We start from the raw sequence: 17,663 nt of genomic DNA, 5'->3' as shown, positions 1-17,663 counted from the left end.
TAACTGCTGTTGATATATCTTAGCTTTTTAACAGAGGCAGTAACGGATGTTGGTTAAGAGCCTTTAGCTACAAGTCCCAGCTCCAGTGCACACTAGCTGTGTGACTTTGGACAAATCCCTTTACCTCTCTGTGCACCAATTCTCTCTCTGATAAAGTGGGGCTAGTCACATCACATCTCACATCAGGGAGTCAGTAGAAGACCACATTCAGAAGACACAGCACAGTGTATTGGCAGTTATTGCTCAGTACCTGTCAATCAACAGGATCAGCATCGAGAGTCTTTGCCACACCAGGAAAAATCTGTGGTGCAGCCATTAACGTTTGCTTTCTTGTCTTCATATTGGGAGCATCTGCCAGAGAAGACTACTCGGACCCGGGTTTAAGAGAAAGAAATCTTTATTAGCCAGCTGGTAACTGCACTGGGTGCTCAGCATCCCATTGTAGGCCCAAGCCTTTCTCAGGGTGAACTTTTAAGCACAAAAACCATGTCCTGGGCTGACACACTTCAGTTAACAAGAACAGTTAGCCAGAAGCAGAACTACAGGAGTCATAAAGCAAGGTCAGTGCATTTAGAGACTTTCCCAGAACTGTATGGACCTAGATGGATTAGGTCTTTGTTTTCATTCTGACTGGTGGTGCTATGTGCTGAATTTCACAGGCTGAATGACAGTTCCATCATGGAGTCAGTTGTGCTAAGGTCTGAGGGCCTCCTAAGGTCTGGGCCCTGTCACAATGTCTGCACGAGGAAGGCTGGAAAGCAAACTTAAAAAAAAAATTTACAGACTTAATTCACTTCATTTATTTATTTATTTATTTAATTTATTTATTTTTTGATTTTTCGAGACAAGGTTTCTCTGTGTAGCTTTGTGTCTTTTCCTGGGACTCACTTGGTAGTCCAGGCTGGCCTCGAACTCACAGAGATCCACCTGGCTCTGCCTCCCAAGTACTGGGATTAAAGGCGTGCGCCGCCGCCGCCGCCGCCGCCGCCGCCGCCGCCGCCGCCGCCGCCGCCACCACCACCACCACCACCACCACTACCACCCAGCTCTATTTATTTATTTATAAAACTCCTTATGTGGCATCCACAGTGGGAGCCTGGGTCTTCTGAATGGAGACTTTCATGTGGGTTTTGAACACAGTCTCTTTCCAGAGGTCAGGGGTCAAGTGGCTGTAGGTCTTGGAGATGGCATCAAAGGTGGCCTTGGCAAAGTTGCCCAGGGTGGCAGTTCAGCCCCTGGCTGACGTGTAGCAGTCATCAATGCCTGCCACCATCAGTAGCTTCTTGGGCACAGGAGCAAAGATGATGCCTGTGTCTCTGGGGACAGGGACACAATATGCCAGCACGGAGCCACAGCGGCCTGTCACCTTGCATGGAAGAAGTGTAGGCCTTACCAGTCTTGCTCCCCACAACCAGTAGCCTCTCCACACAAGGATGATGGGAAGCTTGGCCAAGAGGGTGGCCTCTCAGATGGTAGTGGCTGCCTCCTTGGAGGACTTAACAGCAAGACCAATCTGTCTGTTGTAGTCTCCAATAGTGACAAAAGCCTTGGACCTGGTCCCCTGGCCAGCCCGAGTCTGCTTCTGCACTGGAATGAGCTTTAGAACTTCATCCCTTGGGGATACTCCCAAGGGAAAAAACTCAATGATCTCGAATTCCTTCATGGGTAGGATCACAGGTGGATCTCCTCCAAGGACTTGATGTTCTTATCCTGGACCAGGTGGCCCAGCGTGGTGACGAGATTCCATTCCTTGTCTTTAGCTTTACCCCCATGAGCCCCACAGCCTTGGCCATGACTCTGACCTGCTGAATGCTCAGCAGAAGCTGCCACCTCCTAAGCCTGGGCCCCCAGGTCCTGCGGGCCCTTCTGCTGTACCATCATCACCCACTGTTTGGTGTTGTCCCAAAGAAGAAGTAGAAAGCAAGCTTTAAACCATCAGTTCCCTAGGGCTGGGGAGATGGTCTCGTGTGGTGGTATTGTGTTCCCCAAAATATTGTGTACCCTAATAAACTTATCTGGGGTCAGAGACAGGACAGCCACAATATTAAACATGAGGATAGGCAGTGGTAGCACACGCCTTTAATCCTAGCATTCCAGAGGCAGAAATCCATGTGTTCAAGGATACAGCCAAGCATGGTGACTCACGCCTTTAATCCCAGAAAGTGAGCCTTTAATCCCAGGGAGTGATGGCAGAAAGCAGAAAGGTATATAAGGCATGAAGACCAGAAACTAGCAGCATTTGGCTGGTTAAGCATTTGGCTGGTTAAGCTTTCAGGTTTCGAGCAGCAGTTCAGCTGAGAGCCATTGGGATGAGGACACAGGTTTCCAGTCTGAGGAAACAAGACCAGCTGAGAAGTTGGCCAGGTGAGGTTAGTTGTGGCTTGTTCTGATTCTCTGACCTTCCAGCACTTCACCCCAATAACTGGCCCCGGGTTTGATTTTATTAATAAGACTCTCTAAGATTCATGCTACAGTCTCGTTTATGAAGTGCCTTGCATGTAAGCATTAAGACCTGAGTTAGAGTCCCCAGAACCTGTATAAAAAACTGGGTGTGCCTGTAATTCCAGTACTGTGAATGTGGAGACAGAAGGATCTCTGGGGTTTACTGACCTGGTAGTCTGACTAAATTGGTGATCTTTGGGTTCAGTGAGAGGTCCTGCCTCCAAAAATACAATGGGGAATAACTGAGGAAGACCCTTGATGATGATGATGTATACATGGGCGTGCATGCTCATGTGTGTGTGTGCGCACACACACACATCCATGCACACCTACTCTGAATGAAAGAATGGGTGGAAAAAAGATAAAAAGCAGGGGCACCAAGTGTGTCTCCATGGACGTGCCTGGCTGTGTTTCACGCCTCTGGGGAGTCTTCTTCTCTAGCTGGCTCTTCAGGGTTGCAGGCCAGGAAATGAGAGTTCACAGACAAGCTTTGATTTCTGGGGGTGTGGAAAAGGAGCAGATTTTGATGGAAGAGTGATTCTTGGCTGTTGAATAAGAAATAGCCTTCATCCATAATGCATGGATTTCCTTCCAAAGAAGAGAGAGAAGCTGGGAGTCTAAATCCAGCCCTGGCAGGGAAAACATGAGGACTGACTTAGGAAGCCGTTAGGACTGGTTGGGGCTCCCCTCAGCTGAGGCACAATGCTCCAGCATGCGGAGGAAGGCCCCAAAGTGAGAGCTGTCTATGTGGGTGTGTACTGGTGATGAGCAGAGCTCTAGAGAGAATCAGAAGAGGGCATGGAGGGGTAAGAAGAGACAGCTGAGACCAGCACCCCGAGGGGGGTGCTTCCCAACCCCAAGGTAACTGTATGCATATATATACTCTAACTCCCTTAGAGGGCTTCATTTTGGGGTCCTTGTATTGGCCGAGGGACCCACCAACTGAAACACAGTTCTTGTGAGGGACACATACCTCTGGGACCTTGACTTGCTTTCCTTGCGGCCTGTGGTCCAGCATGTCACCTGAGGCAGGGGGAAGCAGTTAATGAGGTGATTGACATCCCTAAAGCTGGTGGCCTCTGTCTTAGTCACTCTGTGGCTGTGGAGAGACACCATGACTACAGTAACTCTCAGAAAGCATTTCACTGGGGTCTTGCTTACAGTTCAGAGGGTCAGTCCATTATCATCATGGCAGGAAGCATGGAGCTGGAACAGTAGCTGAGAGCTACTTCCTGATCCCAAGCAGAGAGCGAGACACTGGACTTGGCATGGGCTTTTGAAACCTCAAAGCCCAACTTCAGTAACACTCCAACAAAGCCCGACCTTCTAATCCTAATCCTTCTAATCCCTTTAAATGGTTCCACCCCCTGATGACTAGGCATTCAAATATACGAGTCTATGGGGGCCATTCTTATTCAAACCATCACACCTTCCATTCATTGTTGGCTCTTATTTGTTCCATTGTGGAGACCGTGGGTGACTTCCCAGGGTCCTTCACTGTGGATGAGCAGAAATTAGTTTTAGAAACCTTGTGTGAAGCCAGGCAGTGGTGGTGCACACTTTTAATCCCAGCACTAGAAGGGAGGCAGAGACAGGTTAGGTGGATCTCTGAGTTTGAGGCTAGCCTGGTCTACAGAGCGAGTTCCAGGACACCTAGGTCTATACAGAGAAACCCGTCTTGAAGAGGAAAAAAAAGAAAGAAAAAAAGAAATAAACCTTTGTTGTTTTAACTTTGGCACAGTGGCTGCACCTTAATCTGCTGCTATTTCAGCTACAATTGTGACTCCACAGTTACTGGCCTGCTTCTCTGGCAGTGGCCTAGCCACTCAGGCTGCAGCTTGGTGGGAATTCTGTTCCTGCAGGCACTGGCTCTGTAGGTAGATTTGGGCAAGGACTAGGGTCGGGAGCCAAGGAAGCACAGGTTGCAGGCTACGTGGAGATGGCTGAATCTAGAGTGATCAACCGGGAGCCCAGGACAGCTGAGAGGCAAGCAGGGGCTGCTCCGAAGTCCTGGGAGGGCTGGGTTCTGCTGCACCTTAATCAAGGGCTCTGGTTCTAGAACCATAGATGTCCAATGTCTAAAGCCACCCAGGGCGTGACTGTTGGTCCAGCAGCCCCAGGAGGCACACAGGGCTCGGGCCTGAGTCTCTACAGTGTCCTCCGTCATCCGTCTTGCTGTCCCATCACCTTCATGCTGAGGCCGGAGTAGAGTTCCTTCAGTTTCCAACTCCATCAGTCTCCTCCCTATGGCCTCCTCCTTCTGACCTGAAACCTGCCTCCTCAGAGCTCTACCCTGCATTTACAGCCTTTCCCAACTCTATCAACGACAGCAAGGTAGCTGTCCTACCTCCCACCAGGCACCTCCCTTTCAACAAATACCTAGTGAACCCTGACCCACTACAGGCACCAGCTGTGAGGAGGGGAACAGAGCTGAACTCAGTCCATATGAGAAACGGTCTTTGTAAAAATCAGTTATCGGTGTATAACAGACATGGATGGATCTGCCCAGCACTGAGGCTTTAAGAATGAGACAAGGGGCTGAGAACAGGGTTTAGGGGGAGAGGCCACCTAGATTCTGTCCCCAACATCAGAGAGAGGTGGGGGAGAGAGAGAGGGAGGGAGAGCCCATGTCAGATGTCGAGGACCCAGTCTGGTTCACAGAAATAGCTCAATAAATTCTCCTTGTTATCGCTGTTGTTAAGAAGCTATTCTCAGAAGAACCAGGCTAAGTGCAAGTTCAGAATGACTCTGGGCTGAGTCCAGATACTCTTCTTGAAGCCAGGGGAAGATGGAGCAATGGGCCATGCAGACAGCTGCAGGCAGCTCTTGGGCTCGAGCCTGTGGCTCATGTCCACGGGCCACTTCCTATCATATGTGCTTGCCATGGGTCACTTCCTATCATGTGTGCTCACCGTGGGCCACTTCCTATCATGTGTGCTCACCATGGGTCACTTCCTATCATGTGTGCTCACCGTGGGTCACTTCCTATCATGTGTGCTCACCATGGGTCACTTCCTATCATGTGTGCTCACCCACACATGTGTCTGTGTCCTTTTAGCTCCATGTCTATTTAGTCACCCCATGTGTGGGGCCCACAGAGGCTCCCTAGTAAGGCCTTACTCAAGGTCAGAAAGTCTGAGCTTGCCTTACCCATCAGGGCTACATAATAGGATGATTTGGCCAGGGGCATGTTTACCATGCATTTTGAAGTGTCTGCACTTGGCTGTACATTGTGCTTTGATCTTGAAAGGGGGAGGTCTTTTGCCTCGTCCCTTGGCAGTGTATAAAAGTCCCATTAGACTAAAACTCTGGATGACTGGGTGTTGACCCAGGGCCCTCCCGAAGCTGTCCTGTATCTCTGTCTTTCTCTCCATCTACGTTTATATTTCTATCCAATACTTCCTCATTCCTCTTTCCTCCCCACAAGAACCCTTTGATGGGTCTGAGCTGGTCTCCTACACCCATATACTTGGTGGTGACAGCCAGCTTTCCTGGTGGCCCTGGGGCTAGAGGAGAAGATTTGAGAATCCTTTGCTTTTGAGATGTGAGCTTACAGAATCCACAGACACAGTGCCTGCCGTGACAGTGATGAGCTGCCACCAGCTTAAAACAACACAAACTGGCTGTCTTGTAACCTGGAGGTCAAAGCCCAAGATGGGGTCAGCAGGGCTGTATTTCTTTTGGGAAGGTGGGAAGTGGCCTTCTTACCTTTTCCAGCTTCTAGAGCAGTGGTTCTCAAACTTTCTAATGCTGTGACCCTTTAATGCCTCATGCTGTGGTGACTCCCCAACCATGAAATTATTTTGATGCTACCTCATAACTGTAATTTCGCTATTGTTATGAATCATAATGTAAATATCTGTGTTTTCCAATGGTTTTAGATGGCCCTAAGAGGGGACATGACCCACAGGTTGAGAACTTCTGTTCTGGAGGTTTCTAGAGGCCTGTTTTCCTTGGCTCACAGCCTCTTCCACTTTCAAAGCCTGTAGGGCTGCATATTTCAATACCTGTGGTGGTTTGCAAATAAATAAATAAATAAATAAATAAATAAATAAATAAATAAATAGTCCCCAAAGAGAGTGACATTATTAGATGTGGCTTTGTTGAAGGAAGCTTGTAACTGGGGTGGGGCGGACTTTGAGGTCTCTTTTGCTCAACCTTCCCTCAGTGTGGTGGACAGTCGACTTTCTGCTGCCTTCTGGTCAAGATGTAGCCAGCACCATGTCTGCCTGCACACCACCATGCTCCCCGCCATGATGACAATGGACTGAACCTCTGAAATTGTAAGCTGCCACCTCAAATGTTTTCTTCGTATGAGTTGCTGTGGTCATGGTGTCTCTTCACCTCAATAGAACCCTAACTAAGACAATCCCATCTCTCGCCCATCCCCCACATTGTTGCTATTCCATCTCCTTAAACTCCAATCTTCTGTCTCTATCAAGTGAGGACCCTGCTGTGGCCACTTGAATAACCCAGGGCCATGTCTCTGTTCTTGGAGTTCTTACCCGAGTCTGGCTCCTGTAAGGCACCATGCTCGTGGGTTCCTGGGATTAGGATGTCAGTGCCCTTGGGGGCCTATGGCCCCCACACAGGTGGCCACATCAATCAGCTTTCCCAACATGCCCTTCCTTCCCCCTCAGGGGCTATGGAGCAGCAGGTGGCCAGGTGACTGCCACAAGCCTGTATGGTGTTCCTTAGTTCCAGCTGCTTTGCTCATTAGACCATGTCAGTGACCATAGTCTCCTGCCGTGTGGGAACTGACAGGTTTCCAGCACAGGGCTGAGGTCATCTGTCACTCCCTAGCTGTGACACTGTGGCTGCACAGGGAAGGGACTTCTCTCAGAGACCTTTCACTCTGCTCACTGTGACTTTGGCTTCTCTAGAGGGTCAAGGTGGCCAAGTAGTATTAAGGCCTTAAATGCCATTTTATCATAGCCAGTGGGAAGCAGTCATGGGTGCAGGAGCCCCTTCCTGGGGAAGAAGCCCAGAGTCCCGGAGGGAGCTGGCCTAAGCCAGAAGAGGGGTCCAGTGGCCAGGAGGCTTCTGTGAGGCCCAAGGTGCTTTGGAAAGTTGAGAGTTGGCTGCCTCTCCTGGTATTCCTGGAACACTGGGCTCGGCTACAATGATAGGCACAGGCCATTGCCACACCCTGGAGGGTGGGATGCAGCCCGGGTACGGGACAGTTGGGCTGTGGGTGTGGGCCATTGGCCTGAAGACTCAATGGCTGTCTGTGACCAGGGCCAGCAGGCTCTCTCTGGCTCCTCACAGCCTTTCATTCTTCTTGGTCCCAGGCTTGTTGGGCAGCTGTGACTGGAGCATCCACAGGTCCTTTGCCCAGAGCCTGGATGGCAGTCGTCTTCCTGGGGTGCATATTGCTATGGTGGCTCCTGACTGGGCAGGCTGGAAAGTTCTACTCATCATCAAGAATGAGACTGGAGAAGCGTCCAGAAAGGGGACGAAGGTGAGGTGGCTCAGTGTGTACAGGCAGTTGCCACCAAGCCTGATGACCTTAGTTCAATCCCTGGGACCCACAGGGCAGAAAGAGAGAACCCAATGTAGCGTGCAGCATGCGTGCAAACACACACACACACACACACACACACACACACACACACACACACACAAATTTTTTGAAAAGTTTGACAACTGGCGGCATTCTTCCTTCGAGACACACCGAAGCAGCGGAGTAAGGACAAAATGCCAACTAATTAATGTTCTGTTTTCACCATGAAAGCCTGCCATGCTCCAGTCGCTTCCTACTCCTCCCGTCACAGCACTGCTCGGGTCGCGATTCGTCTCCTAACAGGGTTCTAAACATCCCCAGCCTGACCCCGAGGCCGCATCTCATGTGTGAGTCTAATTTGTCCCCCAGCCGTAGCCTTTCTGCAGCAGGGTGCAGGGCGTTGATCTAGGCTGAGGCTGTCTGCACACCCAATTGCTAAATGTGCAATGTGCATACTGCCCCACAGCAGCCAGAGCTTCCAGCTGAGGCTGGGAGGTAGGCCCACTTTCCTAGGTCCTGGGAACCCTGAAAAGGTAGCAGGGCCAGGCTGGGGAAGGCCCACTGGACCCCCAGAAGAGCATGTTTCTTTGTGGTGTGTTGGGATGTCTGTTGGTGCAGGGCAGAGTAGGGATGTGGCCAGATCAGCTTCTGCAGGTGCCCAGGGGAGGGGCTTGCAGGAAAGAAGTGTGTCGTGGGTCCTGTGCATGTACATGCATGTGTGTGTTTGTGTGTTGTGCATATGTGTGTGTGTGTGTCTGTGTGTGTGTGAGAGAGAGAGAGAGAGAGAGAGAGAGAGACAGAGAGAGAGAGAGAGAGAGAGAGAGACAGAGAGAGAGACAGAGAGAGAGACAGAGAGAGAGAGAGAGCATGTGTATATGTGCCACTGGCTTGTGTCTGGCACAGGCCATCACCTGCCCTGGCAGCTGATCCTGCCCAGGCCTGAGCTCAGGAGTCAGATGATTAAGTTATAGCTTCCAGGCCTTCTTCTGGAACCTTCATAATAAAGATGAATGAGCTGCCTGCTCTATGTTGGGAACGCCTTCAGAACAGGGCTCTCTCCCTCCCTTATGCACATTACGGAGAGAAATTATCTTAGTCTGAAAAAGGAAAAAAAAGCCACAGAAAGTCTAAGAAATGTGTGTGCCAGTCCTCCAAAGAGGGAGTCAGGCTGAGTGAAGGAATGTTCCAGAACCCTTTGAGCTCGCTAGCTGTTGTGAGAATTTAGGGCTGAATATGTTCTTACCCTGCCCCCTGCACCCTCTAGTTTTGAAGCTCTAACCTCCATCTAGAGATGAGATACTAAAAGTGGAATAAGGAAATGAGGATGAACCTTGGTCCGGAGCACTGACGTCACGGGCAGAGGGGCCCCAAGCTCTGTTGCCATCTCTGAACACAGCAGAGGCCTCCTAAGGATTCAGGAGAGGAAGCCTGCCTTCTGCTGCAGCCGGGATCCTCCAGAGCCTCACAAAAGCTCAAGTACCTGGCACCTGGGCCCCCAGATGGGGACAACACTGTGGCTGCTGTTTAAGATGACAGCGGTGTTTGTTACACAGCCTGAGCTGACTGATGCTCCCTGTATGAAACCCCAAACTCTCTCTATACTCCCAGGCTGCAGAGCTCTCTAGAGTCCCTGTGCCCAGTGTGGCCACTTCACCCATTTCAACCTCCTGCTCCATGTCACCCTGGGAACCCGAGCACTTTGTCCAAGATCACACAGCCATGAACAGTGAGAAAGGCACAGGACCCAAGCCCGAGTCTTCCAGCCCCGGGTGGTCTGTCTTTCTCTGGGAGACACAGGGGCAGAGCCACCTGAGCCTCAGAGCTTTGCAAAGTATTTCTGTTTCCCTATCCCGGGGGAGCACCTGGCTGAGCCCCTCAAGTAGTTCCCGCAAGCTCGGGCAGGAGGGGTGCCGGTCCTCTGGCCTGCAGTGACCCACCATGCTGTACCTCACAGCTTTCGCCTCTCAATTGCCCTCCCTAGCGAGAACCAGAGGACCAGCAGCCTCTTGGGCCTGGTGGCTTGACAAGGGCCCCAAATGCAGAGGGACATTGTGCTCTCATGTTTATACTGCTGCAGAAGTAGCTTGTTGTGACTGGCTCCTTTGGAGCCTTGAGCTGAGGTCACTGCTTTTGGGTGACACTGGGATCAGAAAAAGTGAAGAGGTGCCCCAAGCCCATCTTCAAGGTCCCGCCATGAGGTTTAGGTTTGCTAGAGGCCCAGAGGCTTGCACAGCCAAGCGGGCCTATTCAAGGTGTGCCCTGCACACCGTGGACCCCTCTGTCTGAGCTCCAGTGTCTCCTACAAGGTGGTCTGTGGGAGGCCAGCCCCTCCCTCTCTGGATGGACCCAGGCTCCAGGCTTATTCTTATTCCAGTCTGAGATTATGGTGCAATTCTGCTTCTGCAGGAATCTTGTCTCGACCCAGTGACAGCCAAAGAGAGAGAGACATAGTGCCCCTTCAGAATGCCTTCACTCCTACCGCCAGATTACGAGCAGCCACAGCAGCCTGGGGAGGGGTGCTGGGGTATGTTTGTGGGGCTGTTTTAAGAGGGAGAAAACTGAGGCTGGAGGAAAGTGATCAGAGTCAGGGTCTCTCAGGGTAGGGTGGCCTGCTGTGTTCAGTGTGCAGGGACTTTGTTCACTGTTGCAGAATGGATTTCTGAGGCCAGAGAGGGCAGAGACCAGTGTGTGGTCACACCGGGGCTGGTGGGGGGTCAACAGACAATGGAGAACTGTGATGGTCTGAATAAGAATGGCCCCCACAGGTTCATGTACTTGAATGCCTAGTCACCAGGGAGTGGCACTATTTGGAAGGATTAGAAGGATTTGGAGGTGTGGCCTTGTTAGACAAAGTGTGTCGCTGGGGTGGCCTTGAGGTTTCAAAAGCCCATGCCAGGCCCAGTCTCTCTCTCTTGCTCTGTCCCCTCTCGCTCTGCCTGTGGATCAGGATGTAGACCTCTCAGACACTTCTCCAGCACCATGTCTGCCTGTGTGTAAGTAGAGAGTGTGACTGTTCACTGATAAGCACTGGAGAAACCAGGATTGCTAATCACACAGGGCTGTCTCTCCGATGGAGGGAATGTATTTCCACCCAGAAGGCTGGGAGTAGATATTATTAATAGTCTGGTGACCTTTGCTGTCTGGAGTGCAGACCTCACCCAGTCCCCAAGAACGCTCATTCCAGAGTACCTCTTTCTTTATTTTAGCTTTGTTTCTCAGTCAACAGAACCCATCCTTAGAGGGGATGTCACATGTCCTTTGTAGTCTGCTGACCTCTGTGCAGTGTTGGTCAGAGACTTCACAAAGGAGCTCTGGTGTAGTCACACCTGAAGCTTTACTGTGCACATGGGATTGGAATCATTGTTACCAGGAAACTTTTTTCCAAAATTATACTATATTTAAGCATGCCTAAAATAAACTGCCTGGGGTCAGCCTCTAGAAGTTTGAACCAGCACCTGCTAAGTCACACTGGACTGGGTTCCTTCTTATCTCACATGGATCGTTCCTCTGACAGCCATGATACTTTCAAGGACTGCCTACACATGCCGCCATGCTCCTCACCATGATGATAATGGACTAAACCTCTGAAGCTGTAAGCAACTCTTTATAAGAGTTGACTGGTCATGGTGTCTCTTCACGGCAATAGAACAGTGGTTAAGACAAGAGCCCACCTTTAGGGATCCTTCCCCAAACATTGACTTTCTAAGGGACTGTCTTTAAATAGGCCAGGGTTCTGTGCCATCTGTGTGTGTTTGGACAATTCAGTCCTGGTCATTGCTGTATGATGGGACTGCATTTTATTTTAACAGTATATACTATTATACGTAACAACAGGGTTCATTATAACATTATTATACATGTATAGAACGCATTCTGGTCACAATCATCCTGGTCGTCTCTCTTATCACCCCTTACTCCTGCTGATCCCCTTCTTCCCCCTAGTGAGTCCCTTGTTTGTTTTACTTTTCTGTTGCTGTGACAAAACACCATGACCAGGGCAACTCACAGAAGAAAGAGTCTATTGGGGACTTACAGCTTCAGAGGGTGAGTCCATCATGGCAGGGAGCAGGCGGCAGGCAGGCAGGCAGGCATGGTGCTGGAGCAGCAGCTGAGAGTTCACATGCCAATGTACAAACAGGAGGCAGAGAGACACTGGGCCTGGCATGAGTCTTTCAAAACCTCACAGCCCACCCCCAGTGGCACACGTTCCCCAACAAGGCCACACCTCCCAATCCTCCCCATACAGTTCCACCAGCTGGAGACCAAGCATTCGAACGCATGAGCCTATGGGAACCATTATCATTCAAACCACTAAATCTCCCCTTGTGTGTGCATGTTTGTGTGTGTGCCTGTGCATACATGTGTGACTGCACGTGCTTGTGAGACCAGATGACTTCCATTAGGGCTGTTTACGTGAGCACAGGTAACATGCCAGTGGCTACAATTCTTCCTCTGTCTATCAACTCTTCAGGGGCTGGGGAGGACACCTGAGTCCCTCTCCCCTCCATGTCAGAGAGCAGGACGATGGCTCAATCTTGTGGTGACCTTCTGCAAGTTACCACAACTGCTGAGGTCAAGAGAACAATGGCCACGCCATGCCAGGCATCGGTGTGTGACGGCACCCTGTTCTTCCTCTGCTCCTCACAGTCTTTCTGCCCCCCTTTCCCTTGATGATCCCTGAGCTGTGGAGGGAGTGAGAAAGACGTTCGCTTCGGCGGAACATTCAACAGTCACTGATTCTAGAGTCTGCCTGGGTCTCTACAGTTACCACCGCCCATCGCAAAGAGCAGTTTCTCTGACTGAAACCGGCGGCAGCCTCAACCCATTGGGATGAACACAGATGCCTCTCAGGCGCTGGGATGGCCACATCGTGTCCACTTAGCACACAGCAGCGGTGCCTTCCCCACAGGTCCTGCGAGCTCCTGAGCCGTGGCTTCCGATGGGCTTTGTTGGGCTGGATGCAAAGCCTCTCTCATGAAAGTGTCCTCAAACCCAGCCGCAAACAGGTTGGCTACCCCCATCACCAAGTTGCTACTTCTTGTCCACAGCTGAGTGAGACTGTTGAGGACAAATCTCCCCGATCGCCCACGTAGTCCCTTCTCCCATTGTGAAAACTAGCCAGTGAGGAAGCTTCCAGTACGGTTCCGGCTTGATTTCTCCACCTCCTACAACTAGAGCTTATGGTCTCTTCAGCCATGTGTTCTTACCACTGACTTCTGGGTGGCAACCAACAGAAGTGGCAATTCCCTGTATTGTTGTGGAGGCTTCTGGAGCCTCCTTGACCAACAATTCATGGGGAGGTGGCCTACGCCTGGCACCGGGATTTTCATGTATTAGCCCATGGCTTCTGGGTGCAGCTTCCTCTACCTTCAGAGGGTACCTAGGACATGACTGCTCAACCCCACTCTTTCTACAGGACATTGATAGGATGATTCTTGGTCAAGAACTGGCCCAGCTTGGTATAGCATCCATCATGCCTCACAGCGCCTCTTCGGGCCTCCACCCACTAGGTGGCAGCACTTCTGGCCTTTGCCCACTCGGTGGCAGCACCTTTGACCACCAATACTAGGTGTTGGCTGGGACCCACATCCTGTGAGTCTTTGCTGTGTGTTCACCCGATTACTGACAGTGACTCAGGTCGTTCTCCACTGATGGCTGTGATGGATGTGACCGCCTCTGTACATGTCTTTGGGGAATGCATTTCTGCACTGTGGGTAGCCAGGAGTGGGCTGCTGCTATGACATCCATACACTATAGCACTTGGATTGGGTGTCTGCCCACCGGGCCTGACGAATCCTTTACAGTCCGAGTGTCTGGTGTGGTGAGTCACTGCAGAAGATACCAGCTGTTGGGTGACTGCTAGCTAGCTTTCTGGAGTTGCGAACAAAATACAGGCAAGAACTTAAGGAGTGGGGTTCTTCGTTTGTTCCCAGGGTCAGAGGGCTCGCAGCCCATGGTCGGCTGTCTTTAGCCCACAGTGGGGCAGAACACTGTGGGACAGAAACATGGGGAAAAGCTGTTTGTCTCCCAGTAGACAGGAAACAGTAGATGGCCCAGGATGACAGCCAGCCAGCCCTCAAGGACCTACCCCTCTGTGACCTACTTCCTCTAACTAGGCCCAACCTCCTAAAATTTCCAGAACCTCCCCAAATATCACCTCCAGCTGAGGACTCTTTGGGGGATCTTCATATCCACACCTCAGCAAGAGTGAGGGCATGGGTCCCTTGCCTCTGCCAGCAACTCTGACAGTAGTCATACGTCACAGTTGACTCTCATCATGAGTGGCCAGCCACCCGCTCAGGGCTGCTCTACCAGCTGCCACAGCTCATGCTCTCTGGCCACGCTTTGCCACTTCCATCATGAGCTGTGTGTCCTGATGTGGCGGTCAGGCCAAGTAACACAGCCGTGGCTTCCACAGATCTCTCACATGGTCTTTGCTTGTCAAGAAGACCTGTCAATCAAGAGAGAATCTGGTTTCCTACCTACTCTGCAGGTGAATCATTTCCCATCCAGCCATCTTGCGTGTCCCTCGGCTGCTCAGGATGTTGGTGGCACCAGCCACTGCCGTGGGCTACAGATGGAATCTCCCCGTGTGTATTAACTACTTTTCTGTTGCTGTGATAAAAACACACCACAGCCAACACAGCTTGGGGAAGGAAGGGATCATTAGCTGTTTATGACTCTTCAGAGATAAAACTCCATCACCATTATGGCGGGAAAGCTTGGCAGCTGGCAGCCTACCCCCTGGAGCAGCCACTGGGAGCTCACATCTTAAACCATGAACAGGAAGCAGAGAGGGTGAAGTGGGAAGAGATGAGAGTCTTGGAAACCTCAAAGGCCACCCCCAGTCATGCATGTCCTGCAGCAAGGCTTCTAAGTACCCCTAATAGCACCACTAAGTGGGGGACAAGGTCTTCAAATGCCCAAGACTGTAGAGGACATTCTCCTTTAAACCACCACACCACAATCCTCAGACCATGAACCCTGATCCTCCCAGGGGGTTCTCAGACCCAGGCAGAGCTGCCCAGACCACAAGCCAAAAGAAATTCTTTCTCCTGAAGAATATTTAGTCATAGCAATAAGAAAAGTCATTGATGTGACTCAGAGGGCCCCACCAGTGAGAAGGGAAGCTGCCAGTAAAAACCAGTAAAAAGTACCCCACCAGACATGGCCTCTTGACCAGCTTCCAGAACCAAGAGCCAACAGGCCTTGGCTGTATGGACTGCCTGTATGGTGTCGGGACAGTGCCGACAAGTAGATAGGCCCTCACAGTGGGGCTGCTCCTGTGTCCCCTCCAGGTCTGTGGAAAGGGGGGCAAGGAAGAAATATTCTTGTTAGTGTCCATGTCTCTCTTCTCCCCAAGCCTCTTTATCTACAAAGCCTGGAGAAGCACATTGTTTCAAAGACCCCAAAGCTGTGGCTGAGGGTCTTCGGCGAAGCGTTTTGGGGTTCCTTCTCCTGGACTGCAGCACATCTTAAACGCCATCTGCTCTCCATTGTTGCCACCTCCATGTCGTCTTGTGAATGTGTGGGACATACCATGGCTCAGTGTAGCCAAGGCTGGCCTCAAGCTCAAGGCAATTCTCCGGGCTAGCCTTTCCTCCTGCCTTAAGCATGATGCTGGAGATCCTGGCCAGTCAGGAAGTCTCCCTTGAGCCCCTGGCAAGGGAGGGAACTTACTAGACACAGATGTTAACAGGGTGTGTCCCCTACCCACAGCAGTGATGCTGAGGAGGCTGAAGGAACCTCAGGCGAGGCTCGCCCCTGTGAGCGCCTTAGGGGTGTGTGAGCTCCGAGAGCCCTGTCGTTCTGTCGCTGGAAGAGTGCGGTGAGAAGCAAGGACAACAGCCGTGGTCTCGTGCTTCCTGGGACACACGTGTCACACACAGAACCTTGGAAGGCGCAGGGCTGCTGTGTGCCACCCTGGGGACCTGAAGGGGCTATGTTCATCGAGACCCCACTTACGGATAGCCCACAGAGGAGAGACTGAGCCCAGGCTGTCTCTGAAGTCCCTGGGTGTCTTCACTACAGAACCCTCCCTGTTCCGCCTCCAGAGAGTGCGTATCCCTCGGATACGAGTTGCTCCAAGTGTCCACTCCACACCGACAGTGACCACAGGGCTCGGAACTGTGTCTTTTCATTTATCTTCTCACCGCGGGTGACCAGAGGTGGGTGGGTACATCAGCAGCGAAGCCCCATGCTGCTGGGCAGTCCTGCTGAAGAAGTCTCAGGGGCATCAGTGTGACAGGATGCAGGACACAGCCACGGGACTTCCAGGTTTGCAGGCCCCTAGCTCAGCGGCCCTCAACCTTCCCAATGCTGTGACCCTTTAATGCAGTTCCTCATGCTGTGGTGACCCCAACCATAAGATGATTTCATTGCTGCTTCCTAATGGCAATTTGACTTCTGTTATGAATCATAATGTAAATATCTGACGTGTGACCTCTGTGGGGGTGGTGGCCCACAGGTTGAGGACCAGTGCCCAGAGCATCTCACCGCACTGGGTTTCCAGGCCTCACCCACCACCATGAGGAGCCCTTGGCGCCCATCTGGGTCAGGCTTGGTAGTTCAACAGTGGGCATGTATCAACCCTCCCACCCTCCCGCCCTTGGCCCCCAGGAAGCTCAGAGGCAGACAAGGCAGTGTACACAAGGCCAGCAGGGGAGGGGTCCAGGTGTCCAGTGTCACTGCCCAAGACCCAGGGCTGAACTTGAAACCTCGCAGGTCCGCCAGGGTCCTGGACAGAGGTGACACAGAGGGGACAGTGTGGGCCAGGGCTGGGCTGACCACAGAAGTTCCACCTGCCACAGACTGCACAGAGGTCAGGCCAGAGGAGGGGCCCGGCTGCTGGCCACAGGCAGGCCTCTCTCAGGCCAAAGGGGCAGCTGGAAGGGAGAGCAGACAGAGCGTAAGTGTGGGCTGCCGTCAGCCTGGGGCTCAGTGCCACAGTGAGCCTAGAGAAACCACGGGTCCCGGGCCCGAAGGGGACAGCAGGAATGTGAGCCATCTGGGCACTTCCTTGTTCAGTATCTCAGCTCCTGGCATAGGGAGATACGCACACAGTTGCTGGATGAATGGACGACTGAGGGAAGGCTTTCCGTTCTCAGCGTCGGCTGCTTCTGAAGCAGATGAAGCCATCTTACAGAAGCTCAGAAAATGTGTAAATTCAGCACGCAGCTCAGCTCCTGAAAAGGAATCCCAAAATAGTGATGCCTACAAAGCTTTTTTTGGTTGACAGTCTGTGTAGCATACGGGGCCAGTAGGACAGCTTTGCCACCATCAGAAACCTAGGCTCTTCATCTCTCGTCCCATCGTCTTCCACTATGGTGCTCTCTCATGGCCCAGTGTGGCTGCTCTGGCTCCTGCCATCACATCTGCATTCTGACCATTTCCACTGTGACTGCTTGCCAACCAAAGGCAAAGAGCTAAAACCAGGAATTTCTCTTGAAGGGAATTCCCCAAAACTGTACACATGACCTCTAGTCACTTGCTCTGGACAGCACTCTGTTGTAAGTCTGTACTCAGCCAAGGGTCAGCTGCGGGTGCCGCCTTTAGCCTAGAGGTTGTAAGCCTAGCTAAAGCAAGACGATTCTTCTAAAGAGAGAGAAGACATTGAAGACTGGGGCTCAGTCTTCCCTGTGTCATTTGGAGCTAAGAGAACAGTGTTTTGTTTTGAGAGACAGGGTTTCTCTGTGTAGACCTGACTATCTTGGAACTC

The 17,663-nt window shown here is 51.7% G+C and overlaps 1 pseudogene; it reads right to left on the bottom strand.

Moving 5' to 3' along the window:
• Positions 1-1,072: 1,072 nt before the first annotated feature.
• Positions 1,073-4,609, bottom strand: LOC143272661 (small ribosomal subunit protein uS5 pseudogene; annotated as a pseudogene).
• Positions 4,610-17,663: the final 13,054 nt, after the last annotated feature.

The sequence above is a fragment of the Peromyscus maniculatus genome, chromosome 4 (assembly GCF_049852395.1).
Source record: "Peromyscus maniculatus bairdii isolate BWxNUB_F1_BW_parent chromosome 4, HU_Pman_BW_mat_3.1, whole genome shotgun sequence".
Lineage (NCBI taxonomy): Eukaryota > Metazoa > Chordata > Mammalia > Rodentia > Cricetidae > Peromyscus > Peromyscus maniculatus.
The sequence above is the reverse complement of the archived record's forward strand: the minus strand, read 5'-3'. Positions and strand labels throughout refer to the sequence as shown.